General features: G+C 46.4%; 1 protein-coding gene and 1 long non-coding RNA gene across 3 annotated transcripts in view; one reads left to right on the plus strand and one right to left on the minus strand.

The window, feature by feature from the left end:
• Nucleotides 1-829: 829 nt before the first annotated feature.
• LOC138453646 (uncharacterized) lies at nucleotides 830-14,422 on the minus strand. Of its 2 annotated transcripts, XR_011260489.1 has the most exons (5): nucleotides 14,341-14,422; nucleotides 10,610-10,699; nucleotides 10,217-10,297; nucleotides 5,110-5,258; nucleotides 830-4,645 (listed from the first exon to the last, which is right to left on the minus strand). It is a non-coding gene; the product is annotated as an uncharacterized lncRNA (long non-coding RNA). The 2 variants fall into 2 exon arrangements; XR_011260488.1 differs by lacking the exon at nucleotides 10,217-10,297.
• A 127-nt stretch (nucleotides 14,423-14,549) lies between these two features.
• Nucleotides 14,550-24,095, plus strand: part of STX7 (syntaxin 7) — a 415,618-nt gene continuing 406,072 nt past the window's right edge. The window contains exon 1 of the mRNA XM_069606681.1: nucleotides 14,550-14,614. The gene's annotated coding sequence lies outside the window, so the exon portion shown is untranslated. The remainder of the gene's footprint in view (nucleotides 14,615-24,095) is intronic.

A 24,095-nucleotide genomic window follows, 5' to 3' on the forward strand; every position in this document is an offset into this window, starting at 1 on the left:
TCCCTATGTTTGGTATGTATTCGCCTTGGGGCGTTGCAGGGGTGTCCCTGGCTTCCTTAATATTGTAGGCGGGGACGAAAACAAAAAAAAAAAAAAAAAAGGGGACTCTGCGGCATCGGATCTGATCTGTGTTATAGGGACGGATCTGACGCTGCATGGCTGAATTGCACCAGGCAGGCAGGCAAGAGGTAAGTAGGGAAGGGGGATGGTGGGTGGCTTGGTTTAAGCACGTATGATCATATGAAAATTGATCGCATGTAGGCAGTTTTTTTTTTTTAGATCAGTTTGCCACAATCACTTTTCATACGATCAAACACCCCCAAACCTATATGGCGCTTGAGAATAGAGGTAAGTCAGCAACAAGGTGTCACAATTGCCTTAGCACCTCTCAGTAGTATAAGTGAATAGCTATTAGAATATAACATTTTTTACATGTGTGACTCCCTTAATACTTGGTCATATCTGTGCGAGAGAAAAACATTTATAATGCGAAATATTCTCTCATGAATTGTCTCTCAGCAGGAGATAGGGAGCAAATACCACACCCGTGGAATGGAGAAAATGAACTTGCTGATTTGGGTTTAAAATGTATATAATACAGTACTATCATTTGATGCAGGAAATGACTTTATTGGACATATTGCCGATGTTGTGGTCGAAAAAGCACTCCAAACGTCTGACACAACCCGACACTCCTGAGAGGAAACGTGGCGTCAGCAATAAAGCTACTTCAGTGCACAGTGCCTTTTTCTCCTCCTCAGCGAAGCTAACAAAGTCAGGCTAAGAGCCACTCCAGGGCCGATGTAAACATTAGAAGCATGTACAGGGCAACATTAAAAATTAAAAGTTTATTTTATGGAAAAGCCTCAGGGAATTCATATATTAGGTGAAAGGAGTGGGAGCTCTTGATCTAACCCACCATTCCTTACAGCGCCAGGCCTCTCCCACCATACAAATATTAATGTTAATTAGTTGCAGTTGGTAGCAGTGAGAAATTGAGATATCCTTGCATGCCAAGTCCAAGAAGCTACCGTGCCAATGGATCCCATAAAGAATGAATATACAGCGCCCTGAGTGGCTGCTGAAGGAAAGCACACACACGTGAGGATAATAGCAAATCCAATAAAAAGATTAAATTGAGCTCTGAACAGTGGTCCTCTAGCACGTGATATGAATAATTGGCATTCCGAGTCCAATTAGATAGTACGCCTGCCACTTTGTTAGTGCACCTAGACACCGAGACGAGATGGCAAGACCACGAACAAATGGGCAGATAAGACCTCCGGTCTGGGAACAACAAGTTAGTAGTTTCTTTAAACTGGATCATAGTGGTTTGACCCATCTCTCCTTCCTCGCCACGTAATTTGGCACTGCATAAAAGCGTTTGAGGTCGGATGAGCAAACGACCGACGAATCGAAGTACGTTCTTCTTATCAACAGATGTAGAAGAATGCCAAACAAAAGCATGCTAGAATTAAATGCATTATCAGTAGATGGTTGCACCTAGTAGTTATTAGTTGTACAAGAACCAATAGTAAATGATTAACTTATAGATAACTATCTGGTCTATACACCAACAGATCAAATGCTAGTGTAGATGTTTTTTATGATTATACTATGACATCAGCTATGATGCTTTCTCCATTTAAAAACATGTTCCTAACGCCATTTTGAGATGGTCTTTTGTATGCTCTCCCTGCGGCCCTCTGTATTGGGATAAAGCTGGGTTTTCTCGGGCACTAGTAGTTACTCCGTTATTGATTATTTTTCCTTTATTGGTATACTTAACACAGCTGCGGTAATTCTGCCGATTTGGACATTTTGGGTTGTAAGGCAGAGGAATTACATCCAGCATTCTGCTGGATGTTTTTCCTCTAACTTACCTCCAAACCCATAATATGGCGGTGTGGTAATGTGATGGTAATGCAGTGATAACTCTGTAACCACTGCATTACCATTTTGGCCACACTGCCGAGCTCATAACAAGGCTAATTGTTTTGCCACAGGGAAGTGCTCTGCTGGTGCAGTTTTCATGCCGTTACCCGTATTACAGAGTAGCAGAAGAGCTCTGTGTGTGTGTAATAGTGGGATAAGAAGTATGGAGCGCCTGCTAGGGCCAGTGAGAAGTGGTATGGCTTGGAGAACAGCAGGACACCCTGATCGAGGAATCGAGTCGTAAATAAAGAAGTTGGGGACTGGACTGTGATGTCAAAGGAAGTGACTATATGAGACATTTCCCAACATTGTTTAAGTATTTGAAGTGGTCTTGCGGCTGTGTGTAACTTTACAATCAGATTGCCTGGGTTCGAGTCACAGCAGCGGAATTGCCCACTTTGAATGAAAGACATATTTGTTTAGTTCTATACAAAACACTGGGGGATTGCGTCCGGCCCTGAAATTGTGCCCTGCTGATGACTATGATAACCTACTTGCCATGATGGAGCGCTGGACTAATGGTCCCTTAGTAAGGGGGTGGGCGTGGGCGGAGCTATGAAGCAGATCAGCACAAGTTTATTTCCTCTGGCAATCGCGTGACATAGTGCTGGAGGGCGGGGCCCCGAAGATTGCAGAATACTAGCTGCTACCCGATGGTTTTCCAGTCAGCTGAGCGGTTGTGCAACCGCCCCAAGAGCCAGTATGAAACCTGAATAATCAAAATCTCAGATGTGAGATCAAAGGGAAGGCCTAGCCACCCAAAGCTGGTAACCAGAGATTGGGGACTGAGCCTACTCAGTGCGCTGCTTTTTCCTCAGAGATCCCGATTACTTCCTAGGGGAAGATTCAGGGTGGGTGGTTGCAGTGCCTGGACAGGCTCGGGAAGGCAGAGTTTCCCCTTCACCCTTTTTTCTCGACTTCTTGCTTCTAAATCCTTTTCTGCCAGCCCATAGCTTTCACAGCAACATGGGCAGTTGGATGCAATGAGCACTCGCCGGTTTCAAAATAACTAAAGCTTTTTTTGTTTACATTTCTAACTGACTTCCTTTTCGCTCTCTACAGAAACAATGTAGGATATTAGGATGCATACTCCAGGCATGTTTTATAATTACTATATTTTGTAATATGTGTTTTGCTTTCCCCGCTTTATTTTCCCTTTCGTTTTATTCCATAATCGTAAAATGGTTGTTTTTGTGTGTATTTTTGTTCTTGTTGCTTACAAGACAAGTGTTTTTTTTCAAAATGACGTGTCAAACTTAGTTATGCAATGTCAGTTGCAGGGTTTTTGGCTATCCTGCTGCTTCCTCATCTAATGAGTCAGTAAGAAGGAGATTGCAGGTGCTGTCACATAGTCTTGTTCACTGACTGTGCTCCAAGCTAAGTAACAACCAATCACCAGTTCCCAGAAGTGCTTCAAAGCAACACAATGTGTTGCTGCACTGATCACTCTTAATTTGGCGGTTCTGTGAGCACCTACACATGTAGATCGGTCAGCATCCATGCTTTTTAGCAGGGACACTTTGGGGTAGAAAGAGCACTTCCCAGCAGGCAGCCCTCCGTTGAATTACAGCCCCGACATTCTTTGAGCGCAAGTGCCATCGCTTTTCCCCAGGCCAGTTATCCCAATTCAGAAAGGAAGATCTTCCTGGAATCATTCTGGAGGCATCTGGTGAATCCATCCTAGAGTAATCCATGGCTAGTACAGGGAGATCATCCGAAACCATCCTGAAGAATGTGTATAGGCCAAAACATTTAAATGAGATGACGCTATAGTTATCCCACAAACGACTCCAGGATGAGTTCTGATTACTTCCAGTAATGATCTTCTATTACTCCAGGATGACCCTATTACAACTTCAGGGTCGGGATTACTCCAGGATGAGGCCCATGACTTCAGGATGGGACGATTACTCCTGGGGGACCCCATGACAACTTCAGGATGGGTTTGGAATTGTGAACGATTATTGCAGACAATGAGGAGGAGTTGTTTCATGTTGCTTCCAAACGATTTAGGAAAAGGGTTTTGATTCCTTGTGTGCAAGGCAGGTGGTATTACTATATGTTGAGTCTAGTTAGATTTATGAATAGTGTACTGGAAAACCTCAAGTTTGCAGCTGTCACTTTCCATCTTTGCCTTCTTTTCTAGAGCACTCAAATGTCATTAACTAAGTTTGCAGATTTAGTATACAAAACTACAAATCCACCCCACAATGTCACGAACCAACCTGTAAACTCCCTCATTTCAATTCTCACCTCTAGCTAACATGGCATCACACCCAATAAACTCCCACAATTACAAATCACTGCACTAAAATACACACTTTCAGTGACCTAAACAAAATCTGTTAAACAGGATACCTGTATGGCAGACTGCAGATCCCTTCACCCCATATCACTATGAGCATCTAGCAATTTGTTCGACCATTCACCATACCCAAGAAAACACTAGCTGACACCCCTCACCCCCAACAGAAATCAATAGCACATAAACATGTACAAGTTAGAACCAAACTACAAATTCACCAGTTCAACTTTATAGTTCTACACACAAGAGCACTTGCATCTTCAGTTTCACAGAGCAGCATGATTCCACCGGTAGCTGTTTTTTCTCCTCTGCCTTTCTTTTTAAGGCCTCATTAATTCCTCTGCATCACAATAGGTTTTCATTATTTCGTCAAATGTTTTCTGTGTCTTAATAACTGTTTCTTGGCTGTGGATATGAAAAAGGCAAGTTGAAACTTCAAAATGTGACTATCAATACAACAAACTTTTTTGCTTGAGCTGTACACTAGATTAAGTGACTGCCCTTAAATACGACCCTATTCAACCCCCCTCCCTCTCTTGGATTTTTGCTTATTCTTGCACTCCTTGGCACTTTCCTACCTCCGCATGCAGCTATCCACAACTCAGTCTAGCTGCACACATACTCTGAACTGGACTACAGTCCCCAAGGGCATTCAACCCATAGCACTTTGCCAATAACATAAGAGAAATCATGTAGACCATCTATACTAGAGAGTTACTCTGGTGGAAAGAGATGCTGTAAAAGAGTGGTAGGCATTGTGCAGCACTCATCTGTATGTGTGTAAAAAAAGGGTCTGCGTAGGGAGGTCAGATGTACCCACCCACCCCCAAACATCAAATAGATTAACAAACAAAATATATAATGCTTACCTGTGGACTAGAAAAGCACTACTTCCTTCATATCCTTTTCTTCACGTATTTCTCAGCCATTTACAATTAACTTCACCAGGAATTGCCAAAGGCTCAAATTCGGAATCAAAGAAAAGCACATTAAAGAGTGCCATGATTTGAGTTATTGCCTAAAAGAAGAAATTAAAAAAGTTAATTTCGTATGCTCCAAGTATTTGTGAACCACGTCTGTACCCAAAACCATTAATTTATAATAGTAGGCTTGCTATGGATGTTCCTGTCTGTTGTGTCCCCGATTTGTGAGTGAAGCACGCCTGGTAACTTCCTTACCCATTGTGGCTTCAACTAGTTCATCTGCTCGTTAATAAAATTAGGAGGTGGGTGTTCTTAACTGCAGAGCTCTTGTACCTAAAATGTTGGAGAGTCATTTTGTGTGTCTCCTTTAAAAAGACAAGCACCTATTTCAGTTTCTTAAATGTTAATGTCAACCAGAGAGAGTCCCAGCTTGCAGACAGCAACATGTACAGGAAATTATAGGAACCAGATATAGGAGGGTATGCAGGCACAGAACCCATGACCAAAATGATCTTTACTGGGGGTAACTAAAAGCAAATATTACACCTTAGCAGGCAGGCCTTTGCTAATACGAGCAAGGCACTATCCACCAGAAGGGTCAGAAGTCTCCCCCCCATAAGCATCACTACTGTGCCATAAATTATGCACTACAGCGGAACTAGTGCATGGCTCACGAGCAGTGGAGAAATCCTGCAAAAAAGTAAAAGCCATGGGTAGATTTTGCAGAGGCATGGTTTCTCACACACGCGCCACTGCCTGATAAATGTAGATAGTTTATTACTTAGAGGGTCAGGTGCACCTATCTGAGGAAGGCATGGACCTATTCACGTGAAACATTGTGGGGGCATTGGAGCAGCAACAGCATTCAAGCTATCTGAGGAAGGCATGGACCTATTCATGTGAAACATTGTGGGGGCATTGGAGCAGCAACAGCATTCAAGCTATCTGAAGAAGGCATGGACCTATTCATGTGAAACATTGTGGGGGCATTGGAGCAGCAACAGCATTCAAGCTATCTGAAGAAGGCATGGACCTATTCATGTGAAACATTGTGGGGGCATTGGAGCAGCAACAGCGTTAAAGCCAGAGAGGGGAAGCCAGTAGAAGCATTTATGCCCTACTTGGCGACGGTTTGAAAGCCATCAGATTGCTCAGTAGAACAGTCATTGTGTGGAACTAGAAAGGGGAAGGGAAGGAATCACCCCACCCACGGAAACGGGGCCTCTGTATGCTGAACAGCTAGGGTGCCTTAAGGCTGTGGCCTTCAAACAGGGGGCCCGAAGGATGCCCAGCAGTGGAGGGCTTGAAGGATTATGGTAACTTTTTAATAGAAAATATAGGCGTTCGGAGCAGGGGGGAGGAGGAAACTATATTTTTACTCAATGGGAGGGAGGGGCCAGCATAACCCATGGTGTGCTGAAACATGTAACTCTTTAATATGAACAAGTTCTTTTCTTTGGGCGGCTTCTTTGTAACCCTCCTTAAGCCCTGATACAGCGCCTCGATGCCTGAGGGCTGTAGCACGCTCTACAAATCCAAATAAATAAAATATAAAGGCATTGAAGACCACTGCCTTAAGGGAATAAAATGACCTCCCACTTTCAAATAGCAAAGCAATTAACAGCACTCCTTTCACGCCCAGGTCAGAAAACTGCTGCTACCACGCCAGTCCTCCGATACACAAGGCTGCTGAAAAATCTGGAAAAGCAAGAAAATGGCTCCAAGCGCCACCACATCTAACGAGAATGAACTGGTCCCATCATTAGAGACACACAACATTTTTTTATTTTTTAAAACCATCACCATAAAAAGCATTCACCCCAGATAACAATCAAAAAAGTGATTTTCAAAAACGTATGACAGTGATCATTAGCCCTAGCAAGCATTCAATAATGTTTACAGGCAAGCTATCTTCTATTAACTGCTGAGGGAAAATGGTTGGAAAAAAACAAACCGCATTGAAGGGGCAATAAAAACCCTCCGGGAACATCAACCTATATAGAATATGCGACATAAGTATAACTAGAACATGCAGTAATCCCGAGTCCCTGAAGCTTACATTTGTATATATTAAACCACGTAGCGATTTCCCCAAAGTGTTGAACATAAACTAAACATAGATGGAGGAGAGCACGAGTCATGGAGGGAATTAGAACACTGCGCCCCGCGCATAAAGGCTGGCACAACTAGCCCTACTGTGAACTGAAAAGGCAATGGAAAAAGGGAGTAAATAAGCCCTCTATATGTTCTTTAAAATAAACGGCGTAAAAGCAATACAACAGCTCTGCCTCCTTAAAAGCAATACAACAGCTCTGCCTCCTGGGTATAGCATCTAACTTCAAGCAGTGAAAAAATAATATTCAAAAGCATTACACTACAAAATTACTGTCTTTGAATGCCAGACTGTTTGCTTTTTATGGGGGGCAGCTTTACAGAACCCCTTTAGGGCTGTTTCAACCTTGAACTTAATTTGAGAACAGAGTACCTGTCGGTACACTTTTCACATAACACAAATCTCAAACCAATGCACAGACAATCTTCCCCAGCTTCAACGAGGTGGAACAGGTGGGGGGAGTCGAGGCTCTCCTTCAATGCAAATTCAGTTGCTGGACGATTAATGGGTGCCACTTCTTTTTTTGTTGGCTGGTGTTCAATGGCTAAGTGAAAGCAGCGATCAGGTCGCGAGTATTCTTAGGAGAAATAAATGATGGGGGGCATCTGTCCACTGTTGGTTAGAGGAGCCTTTAGCTTGAATGGCCAATATCTGCAACCATTCTCTGTGCACAGAATCACAACATCAAATCTAATTTGGAGCTTTTGTAAAGTAAAGCCCAAAGCGCCCTGTACCACCAGAAGCACAAATCAAAGCACACATTCATCAGGTCATTTCAACCATCCCCAGCCTGAGTACACCTGGCGGTGTGTGCAGCACACTCTGTACCACACAGCAGCTCAGTCTGCCACACACTTCATGCTGATATTTTTGCATCCATAAAACAATGATGTGGTTTCTGTGCCTTGCAAGGAGAGGTTAGAAAATGTAGCTTTTCAAAGATGTCGCCATAGTAAGCCAACAGTACAAGTCAGTGTGAATCTCACAGAGGCTCTTCTTTTGTCTGGTCTACCGAGGAGAAAGTTCCTGACTTCCTAAATGAGATTTAAAACCCTTCTCCTGGAGAGCCACCTGACCTCCGTGTGAAACAAAGCATCACATTCAGCTCCCATTTCTACACATAATGTGGCAAACAGACAGGCTCTTGTGAGGTCCATCTTAATAAAATGTACAATCTTTACAACAGAAGTCAGCACCTCTGAGAGTCCATTCCCCAGATTGCACACAGGCAAAGCTTCCCGGTGTATCACACAGTGTGTCCACAATACATGTGGAGCTACTCCCAACACTGTTGCTTTTAATTGAGCTCTAGCACCACACATTGAAGGAGCACCATCCATGTAAATACCAACAAACGACTCCCACTTTATGCAGTGGGAAATTAGGAAGTAGTTAACAGTGTCAAAGACTATAGATGCAGTTGTTCTGCCCTGAATTGGTTAACAAAATAAGAAATCCTCCAATATTTCTTTTCCATGGCAGTAGCTCACACAAGCAATCAAATGTGCTTCTTTTGAAATGTTAGTGGCCTCATCCAACTATAGGGCAAACTGACTGTTTCAAGCGCCATATTAAAAGGACAGGTCAGCGATGCTGCAGAAAATTGTGTTGTCAGATATAGGGATATTTTTGTATTTCTGTGCTGCACTGTCACCAAGCATTACCCGGTTGACAGCGAGAATCGTTAGCAGAATTATTTTCTCAGCATCTGTAAAATGTTTTTGTTTTTGCCCAGATAATGGGGTAAGAAGCTTCCAAAGCATTTTCAGGGACTGAGGCCCATTTTTAACAGTGTAATTTTGCTTTTGTATACCTTGCAGCTGCCGTACAAAGAAATCCTTGTCTTTTTTGCTAAATCCGCATGTTTCGAATTCCCGCCTTAATTGTGTTGGCTTCCGACTTGCTAATGTAGCGCCACAGACCACACACTGCAGCCTAGCTTCTCCAGCAACTGTGACCCATGTGTACCCAAAGTCCAAATAAGAGAGAGACATCATATTTCTGTGTTTTTTCATTTCTTTTGCCTGTTTCTACCTCTCCTTCTGCTTTTCGTTTGAGATTCCTACCATCTTTGGGCACTAGGAAACGATCCAGTTCTTTGATATTTCTTCATTTTAAAGCCCAAACACAAAAAAAAAAAGACAGATTTTTTCCACCCGTTTTTGTATTGGCTTTAAAATGTGGAAATATTACATACTGCCTCCGCCCGGCATCAACACACAAATCCTCCCCACGTATACCCACATAGACTCACACAGTCCAAAACTCACCTCTGTCTCCTGCAATAACTCTGCTGGGGCTCACAGCACCCATCAGCCCCTGCACGCACTCTTGTGCAGCAGGGGCTTGACACGTATGCTAGTTCAATTTAGAAACGCTGCTCTGTGCAGTCACAGAGCAGTCTTTCTAAATCAAACCCGCCCCCCCCCCGGTACAGTGAAAAATATCTTTTCAATTAGTACCAACGATCAATCTAAAAAGGGAGCTTGAATCTGTGAAAACATTGCAAACCCCCATGTCACGTTAGTCACTCAAGTTTTCAAAAATTAAACATGCCTCAAAAGATTTATAATGGCAAACACCACACACAAAGATTTAAAACGAACCATGTGAAAAGGCTGTTTTTTTCTTTTTTTTTTTTAAAGACCCCAAAAGATTTAAACTATGGCAAACACTGCATGCAAAGACTCAACAGGAACCATGTGAAAAGCTTGGGGAAGATGGTGGGGGGGGGAAAACTCTGTAAAAATGGGTCAGAAATACTGGTTGGATTTAAAAAAACACCACATTGATACAAGTCTCAGAAGACTCCCGTAAATTTCTAGCTCAAATGGTCTTGGCCACAGTTTGGCAGTGAAAAACACACCTGGATGCACAATGCACAGGGCCGGTATAAACCTTCAATACAACCAATGGTACATAGGGAAAAGAAATCCTTACATGCCTGCGTGACTCTGTCAAATGCTTCACTGAATTTTTCTTACTGGGGCACAGGTGACACCAACGCTTGGAGCAATGCTGCTGTTATGAAAACAAACAAGGATACATGGGTCTACCCGAGACTTCAAAATTAAGATTAGATGAGCAGGGGTTAAAAACCAGCTCTCGGGTGTTAGGCATCAGCTAGTAAGCAGGACCCAACGATGGGAAACCAGGAGAGATTATACAGTGCACTGTAAATGCAACTCCCACATCAGACGTGAACTTTCAGTACAGCCCCAAACTGGACATGAGAAAGGAACAGCCTCAAAAATAGGTTTGAAATCCCCTTTTAAAATTGCCCCACCATCACCCACAGCAAAATACAGTAGTTTTAAAAAAAGACATTCTTACAAGTCCTACTATAGTGGTCAGGATTTTCTATGGTGCCACTGCTGCTGGGGACTTTGCTGTCCTAGATGGGATGATAGAGACATTGTGTTCCTGCAATTGAAAAAGTACAATAAAAAAAATATTATAGACTTATCAGATTGACCGAACCAATATTTGCGCACTATGCCAGTCAGCGCACATCCTCCCCTGCACACAAAAGGGACCTAGGGTGCAGGATCCTACTGAGAAATCTCTAAAGTTCCCTATAGGGCAGTCCACCCCAGCTGGCAGACAGAACAGAGAGCAAATCTGAAAATGTAACTCATACTCAGTCACAGAGACAATCAATCATAGAGCAAGAGAAAGAGCATTAGCTTGTTATATTTTACCCTTTCTATTCCCTGACTAGAACAGTTGAGAAGACCAGCCTGCTGGCATTCTAATCATTCATCTACCTATCTTGCATAGAATCCGACACGGTAGTGTTATCCCACCCAGCTAACTTTCGGAAACATCGAGTAATAGCCATTTAGCTTTTACTAAGTAGCAGCAGACACTGCTGCGGCTGCCACACTAGATACGAGGGCCCCTGGCTTCTCTGCAACATATGGCGCCCCACGCAGGTGAAGGCCTTGCACCCACAGTAGAAAGATATACATGAATTGCACTTTAAATCACTCCTATGGCAGTGGTGCACCCAAAGAACTGTTGGTAATGCTGTGATTTTAGTACATTAAGGGATGCATAGACTCAGTCTATAGTAGATGGCTACCAGGGTAGATCAGCAGGTTGACAGACTGTTGATGAGACATTATATATGCATCGGTATATTGTTCTCGTTTCTTTTAATGTGTTAATGTTGAATTTTACCAAATGCAAAACTTGTTAATTGAAATGTTTTTTTTTTTTTATAAGTAATTGCAAAACGTCAAAGTTCTATAAAATGTGTTTGGCCAAGGGATGGGTTGGCCTGGGCAATGGGTTGGGGTATTTCTGCCTCTATAGTGAAACCATAATTTGGCACCCATGAACACAGTGTAATTTCCTAATAACTGCCGTCAGCAGAACAGAACGGAAGCATTTATTTGCGATTAACGAGGATGATAAACAAAACATCTTTATAATTAAAACACACTAGAGGGTTTTTTTTGACTGTCGTGATTGGTCAATCTGCGGGCTATACAAACTGGTATAGCCCGCAGATTGATTTTCAGCCCGCAATTTGAATTTCAGGTGCTGACCTCTGGTCTCGCCGCTGCCCATTTAAGGCTGTGAAGTGGCCGTGTTGGTGTCTGTGTAATTTCGGAACGGAAAGTGTCAACTCGTTCCGTTCCGGATTACACATTCTGAACCAACTTGTGCCACATAGCCGAGCCAACTCAAATGAAGCAGGAAGAAACACTTTACATTAGCAATTAAAGCATTTCGAATTGGCGAGAAAGAGAAGCTGAATGTTTTAGTAGTGTGGAACGTGCCCTCTAGCATTTTTCGCCGCAATAAAGGAACATGCATCCTTGCCCCGACGTCCTCAGTGCACCGTTGTAGGGGAATGAGTAATGGAGAAGAAGGACTTGAAAATGTAAGCTGATTATGTGTATGCTAAGTTTATGTGTGTGCAGATGCATGTTGGAAATGTTTTGCTACTCCGTGAATGTGCAAGGCTTACATTTCTTGTAGTGAAATGTGCTTAATTAGAATACTGGGCAGGCAACACAATTGCATACTCCTCCCACCCAATCACCTTCCACCACCCTATAAAAAAATAAAAAAAAGCACAACCAAGCCAATGTGGCTGCAACATTTATGTATCATTTGGCCATTTTTTCTACTTCAATTAAACAGGTCAAATTTATTGTACTTTAATAAAAAAAACTGAGGATGTTCTAATAGCTTTATAGACTTGTAGCTAGGGCCTAACCGGGCATTATGGTCCCTCATACCTTGATAAAGGCTCTTGCTTCGCTCTGGCCATTAACTCGGTCTTCAGGACCCATAACATCCAGTACGGCCCTCGCTGCAGCTCTATAAAGATTATGGTGGGCTGCTAAAAAAAATAAACATCTCAAAGAAAACATTGAACCCATGTTTCAGCAGCGTTTTTGAGTTTGGAAATGACTTTTCTCCTATGAACGTGTAAAATGAACATTTGAACAACAATAATGTGTCCAGCATGTAGAATGCCTGCTTTCATTAGTGATCCCCCCACCCCCAGCTCCTCCCTGCCAAAGTGATGATCATGGCCCATTTATTCCTTTGGTGTCCCTTTCAGGCCATAAGAGAAAAAATGGGATGAGCAAATAGAACCAGGAAATGTGTGAGTGACGGCTGGGGAAAGGAACACCGCAAAGATTAGCTCACAGAGCCCCCAGCTTCCCTCTGCGAAGCTGGGGGCTTGGTAAATGAGGCTGAGGCAGGCCAGGTCCCGAGATCCACCCAGACATCTGATGGTTAACTCAAGCCCAGCCACAGCTGTCCCATGGACCAAAGGGGTGACGAGGTAGAGGGGCAGCCAAAGCAGGGCAGGGGGGCCGGTGTGGTAGGATATCCGGCCCCCCCCATGGCAGATTGTTGGAGGCCAGAAATCTGCTGCGGGGTAGCCGGATTTCATATAACACCGGCAATGCGTGCTTCCATCCTCGCTCGCCTCCTCTCCCCTGTTGCCCCGAAAGTGGGGTCACAGAGGGAGAGGGGCGCAGGGGGACCAGCATTGCAGTGATGCAGCACCCCTGCTTGCCTCCGTGTGTCCAAAGGGGGAGAGGGAACCAGAGGGACTGGGAAAGACCTGAAACGCTCGCCTCCCGGAACCCCCTCCAACTTCGGTGTGGGGGGCGGGGATGAGCCGAGAAGCGACATCCCTTACCAGGCAAGAAGACGCTGGCAGCACCAGCAGGAAGCAAAAACGCAGCCTGGACGCCCGATCCAAATGCAGCAAAGCTCACGTCCAGGCTGCATTTATTTCTTCTTTCGTGACCACGTCCCATCACGCCACACTGAGCATGTGCATGGGGGGGGGGGGGGCAGTGGCTCACCATACACAGTTAAGTGAGGCAAAAAAAAAAGTTGTTTCTCTTTTCTCACCCTCCTGGATCATGCGCCCCACAGATTGAAGACCTCTGCCTACAGTATGGCTATTTTTAAGGCGAAATACTCAAATGTTATCTTGCTGACAAGACTGCATAAGAGTTTGCATTTTCACTGTATTGGGGGGGGGGGGGGGAGTTGTCAAGAAAGACATCTTGTAGTACAAACAGACTCTGACCGGTACAGCTCAACGCACTGCCTGGCAGCACTGAGCGGTAAAGTTAGACACATCTCCCTGCAATGCTCAAATCAAAACCCCTCACCTCGTAAAGGCAGTAGAGTTACAGAAAACATGCTAAGGGAACTTCATGCCGCCGTAGCAGTACAGAAAAAGAAACAAGCATGCGGCTGAGGTAAACATGGGATCAGCACAGGGCTTACTTTCCAACTGGGCGAGCTCCTTGCTGTTTTAACAGTGAAAGTCAGGTGGAGAAAGTTCGCATATAATCCGACTTGCTGCTGGCAGCCGAAATCTGCCCTGAAATTCCCTCAGCGTGCAGCACACCCATAAATAACTTACGTTTGGGGTGGAGGGATGGGAATAATACCAGCCAAGAAGAAATACAAATATCCGCTGTTGCTGCACAAACCCATCGGCACCTAAATATACCTGGCGCTTCGAAACACTTCCGAGACGTATAAGCGCCTTATACACAATAAAAAATAAATACCTCCCTCTACAAGATATGGAATCCTCCTTCCTCCGCGATTCTCTTCCTAAACATTTGGAGTTTGGACGTCCTACGTGTAAACGTCACACGACTTAACAGAAATACGTGGAAATGTCATGAACAATAAAGGCATTTTTAAAAAATGTCGGCAAACTTTTAAAGGAACACACTATACAATCGGGTCTCGTAGGGACTTTAAATGTGTCATTGATAATGAAAGCAATAGAAGGCCTCCGTTTACGGAAAGCTCACTTCCTGATTCCAGTCACATCAGGTGAGTGCACGGGATCTAGCTCTTGTAGTGAATTTTATATGCGTTTCTTCTTAGCATCCGTTAACTTAGACGTTCTCACTCCTTTGTAGTTATATTGGTAAGCGAAGCTTTCATTAGTTGTATTGTAGTATCATATGTTCAAATTAAACATTGTAAGTACGTGACTTTCTAAACATCCGGTGTTGAAATGACACAGGACAGCTGGTTGCTGTTGGTATTGTAGAGACAGTAGCTGCTCCGAAGCTCATTTACGGTACAGTTCAGGCTCTGGCATGCTCGCAGAAAGCTGTAACTGCTATGCAGCTACACAGGCCGTGGTCTTGTGCTAGGGACTTTATATTTAATACCTGCTGCGACAGATTACAGACTTGCCACTGCCTCCAGTTCCATGCCTACTCTGAAAGAAATGATTCCCCAGGGCTAATGGCTGCAGATCTGGTACTTACCCTGGGTCTAATGACCTTTCTGTGAATAATAAATGCAGGCACAGTGTCTGTTCAAGGTCTAATGGCTGCAGACACATACAAAACACCCTGATGAATATCGAAACGCACTACCTTGTCTAGTGCTGATGCTCTGGCTGCAGCGAATGAGTGCAGACACAATACCTGCTCTGGAGCTAATGATTTCCGATACAGTACGTCGTGCCTGCTCCTCAGCTGCATCAGTACCTGTCCTGGGGCAAATAATTACTGACACAGTACCGGATCTGGGATGCTGGTGACAGTCACAGTACCTGACAGAATACTTGCCCTGGGCCTTATAACTACAGACACAATGCCTGCTCTGCACAGTACGTACGATGGGCGATTCCGGTCACAGTGTCTGCTCTGGAGCTAATGCTATTTAACTTAATACCTGCTCATGAGCAAATCTGCGGTTGCTTACTGTGGAAACAGTAAAAACTCCGTGCACCCTTTCCTTCTCGTGTGTCCTTTCCCATTCCTAATTCACCTCTGACACCTCGAACCACACTCTCTGAAATCAATGTATAGCACAAAGAAGTGATCAGTAGGGATAAACCATCGTGCCACGATTTTTAAAACGTGTTTGGTGCAAATGACGGGATGCTCATTCACTACACTTGCGCCAAAAAAGTGGTGAACTGAGCACAAAGGACATTTAAATGTGTGCATCATAGGTGTGCACGTTAAGGTGCTCTTTTCCGACCAAATGCAAAACTGCGCAAATCAAAGGGTGGAAGTGTTTTGGGCATTGTCAAAAGAGGTGCACTTTCAAAGCACAGGGGGAAAACACATTTCCCTGTGCCTATTTGGAACAGGTGCAGGGGGATATAAAATGTATGGGGTAGGTCACCTATGATCCTCTCATGCAATGAGGTGAGTGAATGCTGTGTGTGAATAAGTGAATGAATGTTGAGTCAAATAATGTGGGTGTGTTTGTGTTTGGCCAGGGAGCTGATTTTGGCTGATGAGGGCAGCACAGTAACAAGGCACTTAAAAAAAGTTTTTTATTGGTATTTTCAACAGTAAGAACACATGTAACACGCCTCCCCACCCCTTCTTGCCCCCAACCTTCTCCCCTCTCCCTCCTCTTGATCCCAACACATGTAACCAGTCCTGCCCCCCCATGCCCCTGACTACATAAAGTATGTAGATGGCTCCCGTTACCAAGTTTCTGTGAGTGGTCAGCTCTCTTGCCAGCCGTTGAATGGGCCCTTGCACCGCTTGAGAACCCCCCCCCACATAGTCCTCGTCTCCCCTAGAAACTTCAGCCATATCTCCCTCCAGCTTCCTGTGAAGGTGCCCTCTCCAAGTGGAGAGAGTGCTCGCACCAGCCCAGCAATCTCATTTTCCTCAGGCATCGTGCGCCCCCCGAGTCCCGCTGCAGGTGATGCAGGACAATGTCACAGTCTGAGAGAAACCTTTTGGTGACCCCCCACCCTTGAATCGAATATGTCATCCACTCCAGTGCCACAAAGTTCCAGATTTTACTAACCCATTTGTGTTCTGTGTGGGCAGCTTTTTGTTTCCATTCGTGTGCCACCACAAGCATTGCCGCCACTATCAGGATAATGTGTGTCTTTCTTTGAGCTTTCGAGGGTAGATTTTCCCGAACCCTGCCAATTTACAGGATGGCCATCCTTGTGTTGTCTGGCATCTGACTCCCAAAATTACTATTCATTGCTGCACAGGTCATGTCCCAATAAGGCTGTATGACTGGGCATTCCCACCAGATATGCTTCCACAATCCCACTCCCCCACATCCCCTTCAGCTGGGCCCTGACGCAGTTGGTTAGAATGTATGTAGTTTTTCTGGGGTGAGAGGCCATTGGACCATTATCTTAACCCAAATCTCCTGAATCTGGATGGCCTGCGTGCGCTTCGGGATATCTGCCCATAACGGAGTCCAAAGTTCCCCCTCCAGCGGCTGCCCAATTGCAGTTTGCCACTGCTCCATATAGTGCCATGCCTGGCTCCTTACCCCTTCTGCTATAATCCCATATAACGCTCCTAACAAATGCCTGTCGTCATGTCCATTGTTACGAACCGTTCAAAGGGCGAGAGATCCCTGGTGGCCACTGAGGACCATTTGGTTCGTAAGCCAGTTCCTCATTTAAGGGTAGTGATACCCCCCATCTAGCCTGAAGTCCTGCTTGCACTGTGCAAAGGATTTAATGTCCTGAACCGCGAACATGCCACGTAGTTTGCGGAACCCTGCCACCTCCACCCATTGAAGGCACCCGTTTCCATACCCGTTGTGAACTGTGGATTCCTAGTCATCGACGTCTGCGGGGATGTGAAGGTGGTCACGTTCACCCTCTGCACCAGCTCGTACCATGAGTCCCCCACTAGGCCCCCTATCCTGCTATGGTACATGTTTGCATTTCTATCCCCCTTGGGTCGCCACAACACCTGGTCCAGCTGCGAGCCCACCACCGCTTTGTTCATTCCACACCAGACCTTCCCGCAGGCGCCCCTGAACAAATCCCGGCTCACTGATTTGATCTGCAAGGAAATGGAGGTGGAAGTTTGGCGCTCACAGCCTTCCCTTGCTTCTGGGAGATATTAGCATCTGCATAGCTACTTGATTCTCTTGCGGTTCCTAATAAATGACCCCACATGTTTTTGAATGGTCCTGAAGAAACCTTGGGGAACCTTCTTTGGCAGGGCCGTGAAATAGTACAGGATTTTTGGCAAAATCACCATTTTAAGGGCATTTATCCTCCCCATCCAGGATAGTGATAAGGGCACCCATTCTGCCAGCAGCCGGTGCAGCTTTTCCGCTAAAGGCGGGTAGTTAGCAAGGTAAAGAGCACCAAGAGAACCAGTAATCTGGACCCCCAAATATCTAATGCATGTTTCTGCCCATCTATAGGGTACTATATCCTGCAATTCCTGAACCTTTTCTGAGGGGGCGGTCACGTTTAATAACTCTGACTTGTGGGCATTTATTTTTAACCCTGCCACCTCCCCAAATAGTAGAAGTTCCTGTAAGATCCCTGCAAATGAGGTTTCTTGTTCTCGTATCAACAGGAGCATGTCCTCAGCAAACGCTGCGACTCTATGCTCCTCTCCCCCAAAGGAATCCCCCCAATATCCGGGGAGGCTCTAATGCTGGCCAAGAGTAGCTCCAGGTGGATGGTGTATTAGAGCGGGGAGAGCAGGCAAACACTGCTTAGTGCCTCGTAAGACTGGGATCCTCTGGGAAAGTTGCCTGTTGATAGCCAGGCGCAAGGCTGGAGCTCGGTAGTTGGCTCTTACCATTGAAAGGAATTTAGAACTGAATCCCATAACCTACATGGTATGGAAGAGGAACGACCATTGGACCCGGTCAAGATTTATTTACTTTTTCAATCAGATGACAGACCCGTTGAATGTTATCCGAGGTCTGCCTATGCCTAATAAATCCTGACTGGTCGGGATCAATCAGTTTGGGGAGGAGCTTATCCAGGCGTGACACCCGAACCTTTGTATAGATCTTTGAGCCTAGATGAATAAGGGCAATCGGCCGGTACAAACCGCATAGTGACAACCTTACCTGGTTTGGGAGCAGCACAACCATGGCTTCTTCCATTGTCGGGGTTATACACCCTGACCCCCGCCCCTCAAAAAGAGTTGAAGAGCTGGACTAAGTGCAGTATCAGTGCCTCCCTAAAGGTTTTGTAGAAGCATGCTGGAAAGCTGATGGGGCCCAGAGCTTTTCCTGATGGCAAGGCAGCTTATAGCCACCCTTACTTTTTCAGGAGTAATGTCTCCCTCAAGTTCTTCCCGTTCTTGAGGGGTGATTTTAGGGAGAGGGCACCGGAACAGGTATTCCTTTTGGGCTCCCTCCTCAGGGGAATCTGATGTTTAGAAGACCTGATTCTGTGAAGACCAAAATTATGTCAGGTAGAGCATTGCTTTCTTGCCCCCCCACCTTTATTTTAAGGATTGTCCTTGACGCTTATTTTTTCCTAATCAACCTCGCTGAAAAACGATCCGCCTTATTGGCTTTGACATAATACCTCTGTTGGAGGTAGAGCAAAGAACACTCTGCAGCTCTAGCCTGCAAAATATCTAATTGGCTCCTAATCAGCCGATATTCCCTTTGCAGTGTACTCCCAGCGTTATTTGCCATTTGAGCCATTAGCTTCCAATTCCTCCTGCAAGAGACCTAGTTGTTTGTCCCTCTGGCACTTCATCACAATGAGCTTCCCCCTTAATGTAGCCTTAGACGCGTCCCACAGCACCTGATCCTGTAACACCCTCTGTTGCGTTAAGTACAAAGTAATCCAAGATTTTATTCTTTGTCCTAACATAGGACTCCACCCTTAAGGATGTGGATAGAGAACTTCCACTGCCATAGGCCTGGTTCGTTCTTCCCCATGTTTAAGGTAATCGGTATGGGCGCATTGTCTGATGGGGCAATCGCTCATAGCTCTATCCCCCCAACCCTACCCAATAGTGACCTCAAAATCCAGGAGTAATCTTTCCGTGAGAAGGATCTATGAACGTGGGAATAAAATGTGCATTCGTGCCCCCCTCCTCCCCCGCACCCACCAGTTCCCTCCAGCCATCTACCAACGCCAATTGGGCCATGTGTTTGTTCAAGCAGGTAGATGGCGCCACCTGGTTGTGGAACACCCTTGCGCTCCTGTCTTCTCTTGGATTGGATCCAAGGCCAGATTAAAGTCGTCTACCAATATTATCTGCCCTTTGGCAAAAGTCTCCAATTTGGTCAGTGTCGCCCGCAAGAACCCATCTTGCCCTGTATTGGGGGTGTAGATTAGATTGCTGCCATTGTATATGTCCCCCTCTCCCATTGGAAAGATGCCGCCAGATTCCTACCCTCTGTGTTCCCCTCTGTAGCTATGGCCTGGGATGTCCTGAATAGCGATTAACGCCCCCTGTCTTTCCAGGGGAGTTGGATTGGAACAGAAAGCAGTACCCCCTGATTTTATTATGCCCGTCTCACCTGCGAACTTGCGTCTCTTGGAGGGCTACAATTCCCACGACTTACCCCGCCCCAAGAACTGTTACACCTTCCTTCTCTTAACCACGGAATGAAGTCCCTCCGATGTTTAGGGCGGTTACCCGAGTACTTCCCTCTTTCCCATGGTCATCTTACCGTTCTGCTTGCACTAATGGGTGGCTGCCGTTGGGATCCCGCAAATCCCCTTTACCCTCTCACCCCCCTCTGGGCAGGCTAAACCAACCTCTAGCTTCCCCCTAACCCATCAACTCTGGAATTGAGCCCTTGTAACAACCCAGAGTGAACATGTAGATAAACCAAGTCATCCTGTACCACCCACTTCCCCCCGGTACCTTTCCCCTAACTATCTCCCCCCCCCCCCAGGCGGACTTCAACATTCCTTCCTGTAACCCCACCCCCCTTTCCCTCAGCGTGCCGCTCCAGTGTCGATGGACGTGTGGGCACCTTCCACTACTGACCCCTCATCCGGGGGGGGGGGGGATGGGTTAAACCAAGTCCCTTGGGCCCTGTTCATTTTAGCCCCTTGTGGAAAAACTGCATTCACTCTCACATTTACCTCTTGAGTGGTTCTCTCACCGGTCTTTGTTCTTGCCTTAGTGGCCCTTCGTCCTTAATCTTCAGTACCCTCGTACCTTCGTCACAGGTGGTGACCCAATGCTGTTTCCCTTCCCATTTGAACAGTTGTCCAAAGGGAAAAGTCAATTTATAGCATATGTCCGCTCGCATTAGGGTGCAAACCAATGGGGCCCATCATCCTACACTTCACCAGGGCGGTCTGGGCTAGGTCTGCCAGCACCTTCTCCTTCTGCCCATACTCGCGTAAGGCCACCACTAAATCTCTGGATCTGGCCCCTGGCTCTCTTTGGCCCCACTCTGTGAATGCGGTCCAGCTCTATCCTCGACCAGTCTTCCACCTCCTGCAGGTTGCGAACACTGGCTGCGCCATTGTGCGTAGATCCTTGTCCGCCATCTCTTGAAACAAGGCACTTTGAAGTTAGATCTTGTCAAGCTGTTTTCAAGGTCTTCGCTCTGTGTCTCGAGATTCTGCGTGACCCTTTCTAATTGCTCTACCAGCTTGTCGATCTTCCTTGTGTCCCATGCAACCTCTTGTATGGCGCTCTGCGCTGAATCAGTCTGCTCTCTAGTTTTGTTACGTCCCCCTTCACCTCTTGCAACGATTGGGACAGTTCTGCTCGCATCATGCTCAACTGCTAATTAATTGTTTTCACTATCTTGTCCCCAAAATCCTGAAAGCATTGGGGAAGGACCTCCTGGGTGACCACTTAATCTTTTGCAGTGCTACCAACAGCCCCAAATCCTCTCCTGCTCTGGGCCCCTGATCTACGCCACCTGGTACCTCACTGTCTCTGTGCCAGAGTCTCTGCAGATTGCCCTCCTGTGGTTTCTCAGACTTGGGGGCAGCTTGCATGTCCTTCCCCTTGTTTTTGGACATAGTGCATAGGCAGGTCTGATGGTGGGAGCCCTGCCCCATCCTCTTCTCACTGATATTCTTTCGCATCCTTCGGACCTCCTCTGGCCATTATTTCAGGGCATAGGAACCTCTGCCGCTTTGTGGGTCTGGCCTTCAATGTGCGGGGGGTGGAGAGGTGGAACTTTCCTCTAACTGTGTGCAGGTGAGCCACTGTTTGTCCCCCTCCTTGGGTTTCAAATGACCCTCCTCCTGGCTTTGGTGCCAGGATCACTCTGCCCTGAGACCGACTAAATGGCTTCTCCCTTATCCTTCCTTGCCCACCACAGATGTAGATGGACTCTTTAGCCCTCTATTTGGCCTCAGGATTGGCCCGGGGAGGCTACGGCCCCACCAGTCACTGTCTCTTATGCGTGGTGTGCCTCTTTCTCCCTTGGTGTGCTTCTGGATGGGGGTGCGCTGGCTGAGGCACTATATGCAGCCCCAAAATCAAAAATGTACCTCAATTGGGTCTCCAGTTGCCCTCGATATAACACCACAGGGCCTCCTGTGGTCTTCTGTGCAAAGTGCTGGCTTCAAAGCTTGGGCAGGGGCCCTCCCGCCATGCTCCCCCCACTCCTCACCATCACTTTTCCCAAAGCTGGTGATCACTGCCTGCTGATCACTGGCCAGCCTCTGCCTGCTTGCACCCTTTCCATGGGTCAGTGCGCACGCTGACCTGTGATGGTTCTCCCCCAAATGGGGGCATGGTGGGGGGGATAGTCGAGCTCCTCAAGGTCGCCACCTTCCTGCCTCTTGACATTTGCTGTGTGCCCCCCCCCACTGGCCTCTTGGCTGCTCCGGGTGCTCTTCTCCGGTGCCCAGCTCTCAGCAGTGGGCTATGGGTATGTCCCCTCTGGATCCTCCTGATCTCTCCGATGAGACGCTGCTTCTCCGGCGCGGGGGCGGCTCGGTTCCGCCTCGATGTTCCAGCTGGTGCTTGCTAGCAGGGGAGCCCCTGCTCCACGTATACAGCCTTGGTGGGCCTCCAATATCACAGGCAGCTCCTTCCTGACGGCCTCCTCCACCGTCCAACAGCAGATGCTTTCCACCACTCCGCCTCGCAGCCGCATTGGATCCTTCACCGCCCTAGGTCTTCCCGAGTGGTTCTTGCTCGCGGTCTACGAGCGTGTCTCTCAGCTTAGCCTGCACCGGCCACGGGTGCAGTGCTGCCGCACCTATGACACCGCGGAGACTAAGGTCGCACACCTGCCTCTGCTGAAGTCCCCCAGCGATCCGGGTTGTTGCACTCCACCACCACCGCAGCCTACATTGATAAATCCCTGCCTGGGAAAGGCTCTTTAATATATCTTTATCGTCTTTGGCCCTGTGGGGTGAGAGCTCCACGATCCCGGTGCTCTCCCCTAGGTGGCCATCTTGGAATCTCGATGCACTTTTTAATGGGTATCCATCCTAGATGCCAGTACAAAATTCAGTGTTTTTTTTTATTTTAATTTTATTTTTAAAAACATTTATTTTTTATAGAAAGGATGATATGTGCTTTTATATGACTGTACTGGCATTTTGGGGCACCCAGTCTAGCCAATCTTTGCTGTGGCATGACATCTTTTTAACTGGGATTCTATGACAAAGCAAGCATGATGAGTGTGTCTAGATTGGCATTTAGGGCAGCCAGTCAAGCCATTTATTACTATGGCGTGGCTTTTTTCACTGGGTATCCAGGGTAAAGCAAACGTGATGAGCATTATTACACATCTAGACTCTCCTGCATTGTGCAGCAAGTTTGGACGTTTTCTTGTTGTGACGAGACATTTCTAAAGGCAAAGCCAACCGAGTGTGTGGCAGAGCCATGAAGGGCATGTTTTCTTACAGTAAAATTACTGGCATTATGTTATGTTGATTTGTACTGCACTGCTACCACCCAGGGGCAGTGTAGAGGTGCTTGCGTGGTTCTGCAAAAAATGTGGGGTGGGGGTTAGTGAGGAAAAGGGTGAAAGGATAGGTTCAGAAACAGGAGGCACTGGCGTCTCCAACTGTTTTGCCTGTGGACACTTGTGAGCGGCCTTGTGCATTGTAACTGTATGGGTAAGGTTCCATGCCTCACGTGTGTGGTATTGGTTTGTGTTGGTGTTAGTGTTGTGCGGTTATGATGGGTTGGTCGTGTGCAGTGGTTAGATAGTGTCCATAAGGGATTCAGTCACATGTGGTCATAGCTGTAAGGTAGTCTTTTATCTTGGTGGGTTGTTGCATTTTAGATGGTATCAACCTATGTGGGTGGTTCACTCTTGAGGTTGGTATAGTAATGGTCCTCTGTATCTATGAGTGTGGCTACTCCAAGATCTGATGTAGAGGCGTCCGTTATCTAGGAGGAGCAGGAAGGGAAGAGGGTTAGTAAAGCTGGTCAGTTTGTTGTGCTCTCTCCCTGGGGCGGCCCTTTGGATGCCGCTTGACGGTATCTAGCCAGGTTCTTGTTTGCGGTTATTTGGCCCCTCTCGTCCCCTCTCTAGTTTGTGTGTAGTATTTTATTGTGCTGGTGTCACTTCTAGGTTGTGATTGTCTGCTGGATAGCCAGGTTTTGAGCAGTTTCCCGAAGGTGATGGGGTCTCTGTGGTTCTA

Source organism: Ambystoma mexicanum, chromosome 4p (assembly GCF_040938575.1).
Source record: "Ambystoma mexicanum isolate Mex_15411 chromosome 4p, UKY_AmexF1_1, whole genome shotgun sequence".
Taxonomy (NCBI): domain Eukaryota; kingdom Metazoa; phylum Chordata; class Amphibia; order Caudata; family Ambystomatidae; genus Ambystoma; species Ambystoma mexicanum.